An 11,478-nucleotide genomic window follows, 5' to 3' on the forward strand; every position below is an offset into this window, starting at 1 on the left:
AAGTTTGGCTTCAAACATGCCAAGGAAGAAATAATTGATTTCTTGAACCAACAGCCTTTAAACAGCTCCCACCATGATATCACATACTCTTCCTGAGGAGACCTGCCAGTTCTTCCCTAGCTCCTTTCTAAGTGTCCCAGAAGAAAAATGCAAAGGGAAACATAATGAAGGAAGGCTGTGGGGAAACTCCCCTTTTCCGATTTCCAAAAAAGTTAATTCCTTGGGATCTTAGCTAATAATGATATAATCTTAACTCCTGCACAAGAGTGAATTTCTTCTTTCAAAAATAAAGAACATCATCTTGTTTCTATTTCTCATTTCCATCCCCCCAACAAAACCGGAAGTTCTCAAAAAGCTGATACAGTGGTTCAGAGAGTACAGGTAAGATATTTTATGGAAAGAGTAATCATAGAATCATATGTTGGGAAAGGATCTGAAAAGAGAGGGAGCAGGACTGAGGAAGGTAATTTGACCCAAGGCAACAATAATTCTCCACGGGACATAGCTTTTGCACAAGCCTGCTGAAATTATCCCTCATCCCACAGCACCACACTGACTCTGGAAGCAACCAGTCTCTCAGGAGATCATCGCACTGAAGCCAATGAAAATATCAGAGTAAAAACAACAGGGGCAGTTCCCAATACTGATTTTGTATTGGCTTTCATGGACCTAAGACAGGAGATACCTAGATACCTGTAAACCTTTGTAGCAAGTTTACCAACAGTTATCTGTAAAGCTTTGTAACATCATACCATCCCAAAGTATACAATATGAACTTTTTTAAAGAAGTTGTGTTGCAAATTACAACATTTTTGGTGTTTCTTTCCAGCCTAAAAACAACTGATTGTATCTCTCCTGTGAATTTGGGATTCTTTCACACCTTCCCTCATTTATTCACCTCTACATTCCTAAATGGCTGCACTCTATTTCAGTTTGCTGATTAATACTGTCTATTTTTTTTCACTTCACCTGCAGAAAAGCAGCGTAAATATAACTCTATGCTGAGACATTTAAAGTTCCAGGAACCAATTCAGCGAGAAGCTTCATTCAGACTGCTGAGATGCTTCTTCCTATCCTTAGTAACAGGCTAAAAGGGACATTTGGCTAAAAGAACCAAGCTTCTGCTACATATCTTGGAAAATTTGGGGGGGTTTTTGATCAGCTTGGCCTGACAGAAGTTAAACCTAACAAGCTAATGAATACTTTTGAATGACCTTCCTTATGTCTTATACTGACAGTAGAATACAAATTCAGAAACATGGAAAAAAACTCTTGGGAGAGAGAATCCAAAGGGAAAAGCTCACTGGTTTTTCAAAGTATCAGCTTGCTCCAGTTGCCTCTCTGCATGGCTCACTCCTCTTAGCTGCTTTCAGCACATATTAATGACCTTCAACCCTGAACAAATATGTTGCCCTCATGCTTTTATGATCTCCTAATCTCTCAGAAGGTAATACATTCTGAGATTAGAGTAAATACACCAGGAATACCAGTGGCAGCATAATATAGATGCAGCTGTGATAAATGCCAATTAAAACAGTAGCAGCATGTGACAGCTGTTTACAATTACTTTTAATTAGCAAGTTTTAAACACTCTGTTATCAGGCTCCTCTTTGAAGTATACAGTTAGAATATGCTTTGAGTTCATGATTTCTTAGTCCTTTGAGTAGCCTTCCGCTAGAGAACTACTACATGAAAGGCTTTAGCAGAAAAGCTTTGTATGATCTGCTAGTATTTCCCTGAAAATTGCCTCCTAAAGGATAAAGGAACTTCAGCTATGGAGGGAATTTGGGCACAGGATGCTGCCCAGATGAACTGTTCAACACAATTTGCCTACAGTGTTTCCCATTCCCAATAATAAATGTTAAACTTTACCTATAAATATACAAGTTAAACTCTACGAGCAGCTATCTACAATAAAGTTCTGCAAAATCTGCCCAAAGAGAAGAAAAGTTAAGGTTGCTTTTAAGCCCCATTTGCCACATCAGACCAATTTTAGAAATAGGGTGTCTTCTCTCCTCCTTGCACCTCAGCAAGAGAAGAGCCCCTGCTTAGGACTTGTTTCCATTGCATTGGGAGGTCTGCCTGAAGCATGTGGAGACACTCTGGCTGCACCTATCCCAGGAAAATAAACACTGCCAGGGATGCTGCCAGGCCCAACCATTGATACTATCACGCTGGGAGAACGGTCACTGGCATGCTGGGGCCCATGCTGTCCCAGGCAATCCCATCCCCACACGGGTGAAGGAGTCCACAGGGACTAGGAGCCACCCCCAAGGCTACGTGCATGCAGCCACCCTCTTTGGGAGGGAGCGGGAAGGATGTGGTCAAATGGCTGCAGTTGGCCCCCAGGCTAAAGAATAGATCTTGGCACTGGCTCACAATAATTCTAATAAGCACAGCAATTAGGGCCAGCTTTAACTAGATTGCTTGAGCAATGCAGGTAGTCTGGGCTCCAGCACAGGCTGAGCACCTGAGCAAATCCTCATGGGCCCCAACGGACCTGCACTGCCCAGGGGGATATCTATGCTGCCATATTTTCACTCTGGTTCTTATCTAAATTAAGGTCTCACCCCTTGCCCACCAGTTGAGTCACCATAATACACATACCACGGGATGCAGGAACAGCAGGTCCAGCACTGGATGCCACTGCATAGCAGAATGGCCATCCATGTCCCCAAAACACATGAATTCATACAAACCTTAATCATCTTAAATCAAAGAAAGGGAATGAATGCTCAGAACTGAGTTTCATGCAATGGCCCAATCCTGCAGGGACCTCCTGCAGGTCCAGGGATGACCAAGGACATTCAACATCACACAGGATCCAGCAGCTGTAGCCCAAAACACAACTGCATCCCCAGGCATGCAGCTACTTGGCGCGTTTCCCTGGTACTCAGATGACTTGCAAGGGAACTCGCTTCAACAACAGCACAATCTCCTCTGTCACTAATACCAAAGAAACAACTGCTTATTGCCTGAGCAGTCATACTGCGACTAAGCAGTCATGTTTCATATTTCAAAAGTAACTTAGAAATTACAATTTGGAGTGCTTGACATCTTAAGAGATCTATACATCATGTTGAAACATATAAACAAAATTGAGACCATACTGCATAATGTCAAGCAGCTTTTTAGCTTGTTTTAAATGAGGCAACCTTTACAATGTAAAGACACACTTTATTTAGGTCTGAATGGTTCATATTTTTCTTTCTGTTTTTTTTTCCTGACAGCAGAATTTCTTTTTTTTCTTCACCAAAAAAAACTTTTATCTCAAGCAGCTCCTAAACACTTGTGCTTAAAACTATTACCTCTATAGAAAAATATAAGCAATTCTTAAGTTTTTGTAGCTTTTGTTAGCTTTTAATAAAACTATGGAAATTTTACAGTGGCTACTTTCATTTCCACAAAGTAAGAGTGCGCAGGGCTCTCAGTAACCCTCCTTACCAAGAGACTCGCAACAGCGGTGCAGGGAGAGGCAGGTACATTATTTTTGTGATTAAGAACTAGCAGGTTTACTCTCCATTTATTTCGTCCATCCTGTTAGTGCAGCCAAGACGCATGGATAACATTTCCTTTCACTATGGTTCACATGAGCTAAATAACACATATGTTAAAAACTGGGCTTTCAGCAGCTTTTAATAGCAAGGAAAAATAAACTCCTGCAGTATTACAGATACAAAATCTCTGTCTTGGCTTAATCACCTAATGTTATTTTCATAGAATCATAGAAACATAGAATATTTTAGGTTGGAAAGGACCTTTAAGATGATCCAGTACAACCATTAACCTAACACTACCAAGTTCATCACTAAACCAATTAAGGGTAGAGTAGCAATTTCATGTTTTCTGGCTTGGTGGCTGGATTATATTTTAATGAAAGTAAAACTAGGAATCAGTAAGGTTGGAAAGGACGTCTAAGATCATCAGTCCAATCATCAACCCAACACCACCATGCCCACTAAACCATGTCCCAAAGTGCCACGTCTACCTGTTTGTCGTGGTTTAGCCCCAGCCAGCACCTAAGCACCACGCAGCTGCTCGCTCACTCCCCCTACCCCGATGGGATGGGGGAGAGAATCGGAGGAGTAAGAGTGAGAAACACTCCTGGGTTGAGATAAGAACAGTTTAATAACTGAAACAAAGTAAAATAGTAATGATAATAATAACAATATAATAATGATAATAATAATGATAATGATAATAATAATAATAATAATAATATACAAAGCAAGTGATGCACAATGAAATTGCTCACCACCCGCCGACCGATACCCAGACAGTTCCTGAGCAGCAATCGCTGCTCCCTGGCCACCCCCCCCAGTTTATATAGTGAGCATGACGTCATATGGTATGGAATAGCCCTTTGGTCAGTTTGGATCAACTATTCTGGCTGTGCCCCCTCCCAGCTTCTTGTGCACCTGGCAGAGCATGGGAAGCTGAAAAGTCCTTGACTGGCATAAGCAGTACTTAGCAACAACTAAAACATCAGCGTGTTATCAGCATTCTTCTCCTACTAAATCCAAAACACAGCACTGTGCCTGCTACTAGGAAGAAAATTAACTCTATCCCAGCCGAAACCAGGGCACCGTTTTTTGAACACTTCCAGGGATGGGGACTCCACCACCTCTCTGGGCAGCCTGTTCCAATGCTTGACTACCCTTGCCGTGAAGAAATTTTTCCTAATATCCAATCTAAACCTCCCCTGGTGCAGCTTGAGCCCATTTCCTCTCATCCTATTGCTAACTACGTGGGAGAAGAGCCCAACACCCACCTCACTACAACCTCCTTTCAGGGAGTTGTAGAGAGCAATAAGGTCTCCCCTCAGCCTCCTCTTCTCCAGACTAAACAACCCCAGTGCCCTCAGCCGTTCCTCATAAGGCCTGTGCTCCAGACCCTTCACCAGCTTCGTTGCCCTTCTCTGAACACGCTCCAGCACCTCAATGTCTTTCTTGTAGTGAGCGGCCCAAAACTGGACACAGTATTCCAGGTGTGGCCTCACCAGCGCCGAGTACGGGGCACAATCACCTCCCTGCTCCTGCTGGACACACTATTCCTGATACAAGCCAGGATGCGGTTCGCGTTCTTGGCCACCTGGGCACACTGCTGGCTCATGTTCAGCGGGCTGTCAACCAGCACCCCCAGGTCCTTATCGGCCAGGCAGCTTTCCAGCCACTCTTCCCCAAGCCTGTAGCGTTGCATGGGGTTGTTGTGACCCAAGTGCAGGACCCGACACTTGGCCTTGTTGAACCTCATACAGTTGGCCTCGGCCCATCGGTCCAGCCTGTCCAGGTCCCTCTGCAGGGCCATCCTACCCTCCAGCAGATCGACACTCCCACCCACTTTGGTGTCATCTGCAAACTTACTGAGGGTGCACTCAATCCCTTCATCCAGATCATTGATAAAGATATTAAACAAGGCTGGCCCCAAAATGGAGCCCTGGGGAACACCGCTCATGATCGGCCGCCAACTGGAGTTAACTCCATTCACCACTACTCTCTGCGTTCTGCTACCCAGCCAGTTTTTTACCCAGTGAAGTGTACGCCCGTCCAAGCCATGAGCCAGCAGCTTCCCAAGGAGAATGCTATGGGAGACGGTGTCAAAGGCTTTGCTGAAGTCCAGGTAGATGACATCCACAGCCTTTCCTTCATCCACCAGGTGGGTCACCAGGTCATAGAAGGAGATCAGGTTGGTCAAGCAGGACCTGCCTTTCATGAACCCATGCTGGCTGGGCCTGATCCCCTGGTTTGCCTGCACATGCCTGTTGAGCGCACTCAATATGAACCGCTCCATAATCTTTCCCGGCACCGAGGTCAGGCTGACAGGCCTGTAGTTCCCTGGGTCCTCCTTCTGGCCCTTCTTGTAGATGGGCATCACATTGGCAAGCCTCCAGTCATCAGGGACCTCCCCTGTTAACCAGGACTGCTGATAGATGATGGAGAGTGGCTTGGAAAGCTCCTCTGCCAGCTCCCTCGCTACTCTCCGTGGATCCCATCCGGCCCCATAGACTTTTGACTGTCCAGGTGGCATAGCAGGTCATTAACTGCTTCCTCCTGGATTATGGGGGCTCCATTCTGCTCCCTGTCCCTGTCTTCCAGCTCAGGGGTCTGAATGCCCTGGCGATGACTGGTCTGGCTATTAAAGACAGAGGCAAAGAAGGCGTTAAGTACCTCAGCCTTTTCCTCATCCTTGGTGACAATGTTCCCCCCCACATCCAACAAAGGATGGAGATTCTACTTGGCGCTCTTGTTGTTGTTGATGTACTTGTAGAAACATTTGTTATTATTTCTTACAACAGTGGCCAGATTGAGTTCTAGCTGGACTTTTGCCTTTATAATTTCCTCCCTGCATGACCTAGCAAGATCCCTGTACTGCTCCTGAGTTGCCTGCCACTTCTTCCAAAGGAGGTAGACTCTCCTTTTTTTCCCCTGAGTCCCAGCAAAAGCTCCCTGTTCAGCCAGGCCGGTCGCCTTCCCCGCCGGTTGGTCTTACGGCACATGGGGACAGCCCGCTCCTGCGCCCTTAAGACTTCCTTCTTGAAAAAGGCCCAGCCTTCCTGGACCCCTTTGCCCTTCAGGACTGCCTCCCAAGGGACTTTCCCAACCAGTGTCCTGAACAGGCCAAAGTCTGCCCTCTGGAAGTCCATGGTAACAGTTTTGCTGCCCCTCCTCCTTATGCCACCAAGAATCAAGAACTCTATCATATCGTGGTTGCTAAGCCCAAGATGGCCTCCGACCACGACATCTCCCACGAGTCCTTCTCTGTTTGTAAACAGCAGGTCAAGCGAGACACCTCCCCTGGTAGGCTCACTTACCAGCTGCGTCAGGAAGTTATCCTCCACACACTTTAGGAACTTCCGAGACTGTTGCCTCTCTGCTGTGTTGTATTTCCAGCAGATGTCCAGCAAGTTGAAGTCCCCCACAAGAACAAGGGCTAGCGGTTGCGAGATTTCTGCCAGCCGCTTGTAGAACGCTTCATCTATCTCTACATCCTTGTTGGGTGGTCTATAGCAGACTCCCAACAGGACATCTGCCTTGCTGGCCTTCCCCCTCATCCTTACCCATAAGCACTCGACCTTATCATCACCACTGTCGAGCTCTATACAGTCAAAACACTCCCTAACATACAGAGCCACCCCACCACCTCTCCTTCCCTGCCTATTCCTTCTGAAGAGCTTAAAGCCCTCCAGTGCAGCACTCCAGTCATGAGAGTCGTCCCACCATGTTTCTGTGATGGCGACTATGTCATAGCCATCCTGCTGCACAAGGGCTTCCAGCTCCTCCTGTTTGTTGCCCATGCTATGTGCATTGGTGTACATGCACTTGAGCCGGGCTATTGATTTCGCCCCCAATGTTGCCATGCTGCCCCTGGGCTCTACACTAGTGGGCCCGTTTATATCCCCTTACCCCTTCAAACCTAGTTTAAAGCCCTCTCAACGAGTCCCGCCAACTCATGGGCGAGAATCCTTTTCCCCTTTGGAGACAGCTGATCTCCATCTGCTGCCAGCAGGTCCAGTGCCATGTAAACCTCCCCATGATTGTAAAAACCAAAATTCCACTGGTGGCACCAGCCTCTGAGCCACCTGTTAATCAGGTGAGTTTTCCCATTCCATTTAGCATTCTTCCCTGCCACTGACGGGATTGAGGAAAACACTACCTGTGCTCCTGATCCTGCGACCAATCACCCCAGTGCCCTGAAGTCCTTTTTGATTGCTTTAGGACTTCTCTCTGCAACCTTATCACTGCCAACCTGTACAACCAGGTTTTTTAAGAAAATTAATGGCTTTGCACTGACAAAATCCGTGCAAGGGAATAACACATTGAGCTCATTTTATCTAATATGTGCAGTAAGGCTTAGTTAATGGTCTTATAGTTAAAATACTAGGACCCCATCTCACTGCATGTTAATGAGGTAACCAAGACATTAATTTCAGTGTGTCTCTGTCCCTGACCCCTAATAGAGGCACCACGTTGCATGCATTCCTCTAACCTTTCTGCCTGCTCTGTTCAGTCTGGGAGCTGGGAATAGCTTTTTGTGCATACGGCACTTGGTTTATACATCACTTCATGTATATGGCATGTATATTGGGTTTGCATGGCAAGGAATTGGTAGCAGGGGGGCTACAGGGGGGGCTTCTGTGAGAAGATGCCAGAAGCTTCCACTGTGTCCAACAGAGCCAATGCCAGCCGGCTCCAAGACGGATCTGCTGCTGGCCAAGGCCAAGCCAATCAGCGACAGTGATCCCAGATGCCTCTGGGATAACATATTTAAGAAGGGGGGAAAACTGCTGTGCAACAGCAGCAGGGAGAGAGGAGTGAGAATATGTGAGAGAGACAACTCTGCAGACACCAAGGTCAGTGAAGAAGGAGGGGGAGGAGGTGCTCCAGGCACTGGAGCAAGGATTGCCCTGCAGCCTGTGGTGAAGACCATGGTGAGGCAGGCTGTCCCCCTGCAGCCCATAGAGGTCCACAGTGGAGCAGATATCCACCTGCAGCCCGTTGAGGACCCCACACCAGAGCAGGTGGATACACCTGAAGGAGGCTGTGACCCTGTGGGAAGCCCATGCTGGAGCAGGCTCCTGGCAGGACCTGTGATCCTGTGGAGAGAGAGGAGCCCACACTGGAGCAGGTTTGCTGGCAGGACTTGTGACCCCATGGGAGACCCATGCTGGAGCACTCTGTTCCTGAAGGACTGCACCCCATGGAAGGGACACACGGTGGAGCAGTCCATGAAGAACTGTAGCCTGTGGGAAGGACCCATGTTGGAGAAGTTCATGGAAGACTGTCTCCTGTGGGTGGGACCCCACCCTGGAGCAGGGGAAGAGTGTGAAGAGGAAGGAGTGGCAGAGACAATGTGTGATGAACTGACTGCAACCCCCATTTCCCATCCCCCTGCACTGCTTGGTGGGAGGAGGTAGAGAAAATCAGGAGTGAAGTTGAGTCCAGGAAGAAGGGAGGGGTGGGGGGGAAGGTGTTTTAAGGTTTTTTTTTTTATTTCTCATTTCCCTACTCTGACTCGATTGGTAATAAATTAAATTAATTTCCCCAAGTCGAGTCTGTTTTGCCCATGATGGTAATTGCTGAGTGATCTCCCCCTGTCCTTATGTCAACCCACGAGCCTTTCGTTATATTTTCTCTCACCTGTCCAGCAGAGGAGGTGAGTGACAGAGTGGCTTGGTGGGCACCTGGCATCCAGCCAAGGTCAACCCACCACAGTCCTTTTTGGTGCCTAACGTGCAGAAAGCCCCAGGCAGGCAGCGGGAGCTGGTCCCTCCTGCATCCTCTCCCTGTGGGGCCTGGGCTGGCCGGGACATACGCATGGGAATGGGGCAGAGGGGAGGGGAAGGGAAGGAGTATGCAGCTTACGAGGTGGCCCAGGAGAGATGGAGTCGGGGAAAGGCAGCCCCCGGTGCCGCTGGCGGTGCCCGAGCGGGACGAGCTGGAAGAGTCGGCCCCGGCGCGGCCCCCACTCCCCGAGCTGCCGAACCCCCCAGCAGCAGCCGTGGCAGCCCCCACCGCAGCAGGCAGTCGCCCCCGCGGGGGGGCCGGGGCCGGGCAGCGGTCACCGGCGTGGCTGCCCGGGAACTGCTCGCCTTTCCCGGGAGAGAGGGACGAGCCGGTGCGCACACGTGTGAATGCACAACCATAAGAACACACATACACGCACCCGGGGGGGAGTATTGCAAGAAATCTGCAGACAGGTTACAACTTTCGGGGGCAGCTCTGTTGCCGACCCGGCCCAGCCATGCCCAGCGCGGGTCCCTCACCCCCGCGGCGGTGGGCTCCGGTGCTCGGCGCTGTACCGGCGCGGCGCGCTCCGGGAGCGAGCTGGTCTCGTGAGGGTTTCGCTGCTCCATCCCAGACCGCAGCCCCCCCCAAGCAATAAATAAACAAACAAACAAACAAACAAACCCCAGCAGCCTAGAGCGGACGGAGCGCTTTACTGGCCGCCGCACAAGCCCTGCGCGCTCCCCAGCCGCTCGCCCGGGCTGCGCCGCGTTAATTTCATAGCACCGGCGACATGAGGACCTCATACCTCCGGACAACTGGGTGAGTCATAAATACAGGGCGCAGGGCTGAAAGCCGAGACTGTTTACAGCGACTTTGCAGCAGCCTCCAGCGAGTCAAACTGCCTCCCCACGCGCAGGGGCCGGGCTGTGCAGCGCGGGTGCTGGCGGGGGACCCCCGTTGCCGCGCCGGCGGCACCTGCGACCGGCGAGGGGAGAAGAGGGGGCGGCCTTCCCGCTGCTGTGCGTCCGTCCGTCCGTCCGCGGGAGCGCGGAGGAGCGGTGCTGGGGAGGGATGCGCCGCCGCGGCGAGGTATTGGATTACCTCTGCCAGGCCCCGCCGGCGCGGGGCCAGCGGGTGCCGCGGTGCTGCGCCGGCGTCCGCGCAGCGCACGGTATGTCGGGCCGGTGACTTCAGCCGGGAGATATTTGGAGGCTCCGCGGGGTCCGGTGCGGGGGGCCAGCGTGTGTTTAGGTTTGAAAGCGAATCAGCGGAGGGCGCGTCACTGCCAAAGGGCCCTATAAATCCATCTGCGGCGCCGAGTCGCCCTGGCAAAGCCCCCGCGTCCGGCTCCGCGCTCCTCTCCGCCCGCGAGTGCGGCGCCCCCCGCGCCCCGCCCGGCCCCGCGCCCCCGCCCACCGAGTCCCGGCGGCGCCCGGGGAGCCAGGCGCGCCCAGGCCCAGCCGGGGCAGCCGGAGCGGGCGCTCCCCGGCACTGGCCCGGCCTCCCGCCGCTCCCGCCATGCTCCCCGCTTGGATCTAAGCTTTCGCCGCGACGGGATCCCCGATCTGGAGGAGGAAGCCTCGCTGCTGCTGCTACCGGCTCTACAAATCCCAGCGCCGGCATCTGATTCTCCCAGCAAGCAAGGGGGGTGGTTTGATTTTTTTTTCCCTGCTCGGCTGGGGTGGGTTTTTTTCGGGGTTTTTTTTGTTTGTTTGTTTGTTTCCCGCCGTTGCGTGCGTGTCCGAGCGGTGCGCGGCTCCCCGCGGTGCTGGACCAGCTGGCGTTAGAGGAGCCCTGATGTCTTCACCTGACCCCCCGCAGTTGTTGATGGAGTGTTTTTCTCAGATTTCCAGGCAAGGTCCCGAGAGCAGCACCCAGAGTCAGCTCCCGCTGCCAGGCGGCGCTCCCCGCGGCTCCGGCCGCTCCCGCCGCTGCTGAGCGCAGCTCCGGGGCCAGAGTGGGGAGAGAGCCCCGCGGCGCCGCTCCTGCCGCGACCACAGCACCTGCGGCGGCTGCGGAGGCCGCCGGGGCTTGTGCTGGCGGCTCCCCCCTGCCTTCATCCAGACTTGCGACCTTGCCCCTCCCATACCCACGCCTCCCCCCCGCGCAAAGAGAGTCCCGGCTGTTGAACCGCGACCTGGCCCACATGCATCGCCTGTCCGGCCACTCGGCTCCCCGGCGTTAATGTCCATCTCGGGTCCGACGAGACCAGCTCAGAGGTGAGGGCGAGGCGAGGGCCGCGGCCGAGTGG

This window comes from Pelecanus crispus, chromosome W, assembly GCF_030463565.1.
Source record: "Pelecanus crispus isolate bPelCri1 chromosome W, bPelCri1.pri, whole genome shotgun sequence".
Classification (NCBI taxonomy): domain Eukaryota; kingdom Metazoa; phylum Chordata; class Aves; order Pelecaniformes; family Pelecanidae; genus Pelecanus; species Pelecanus crispus.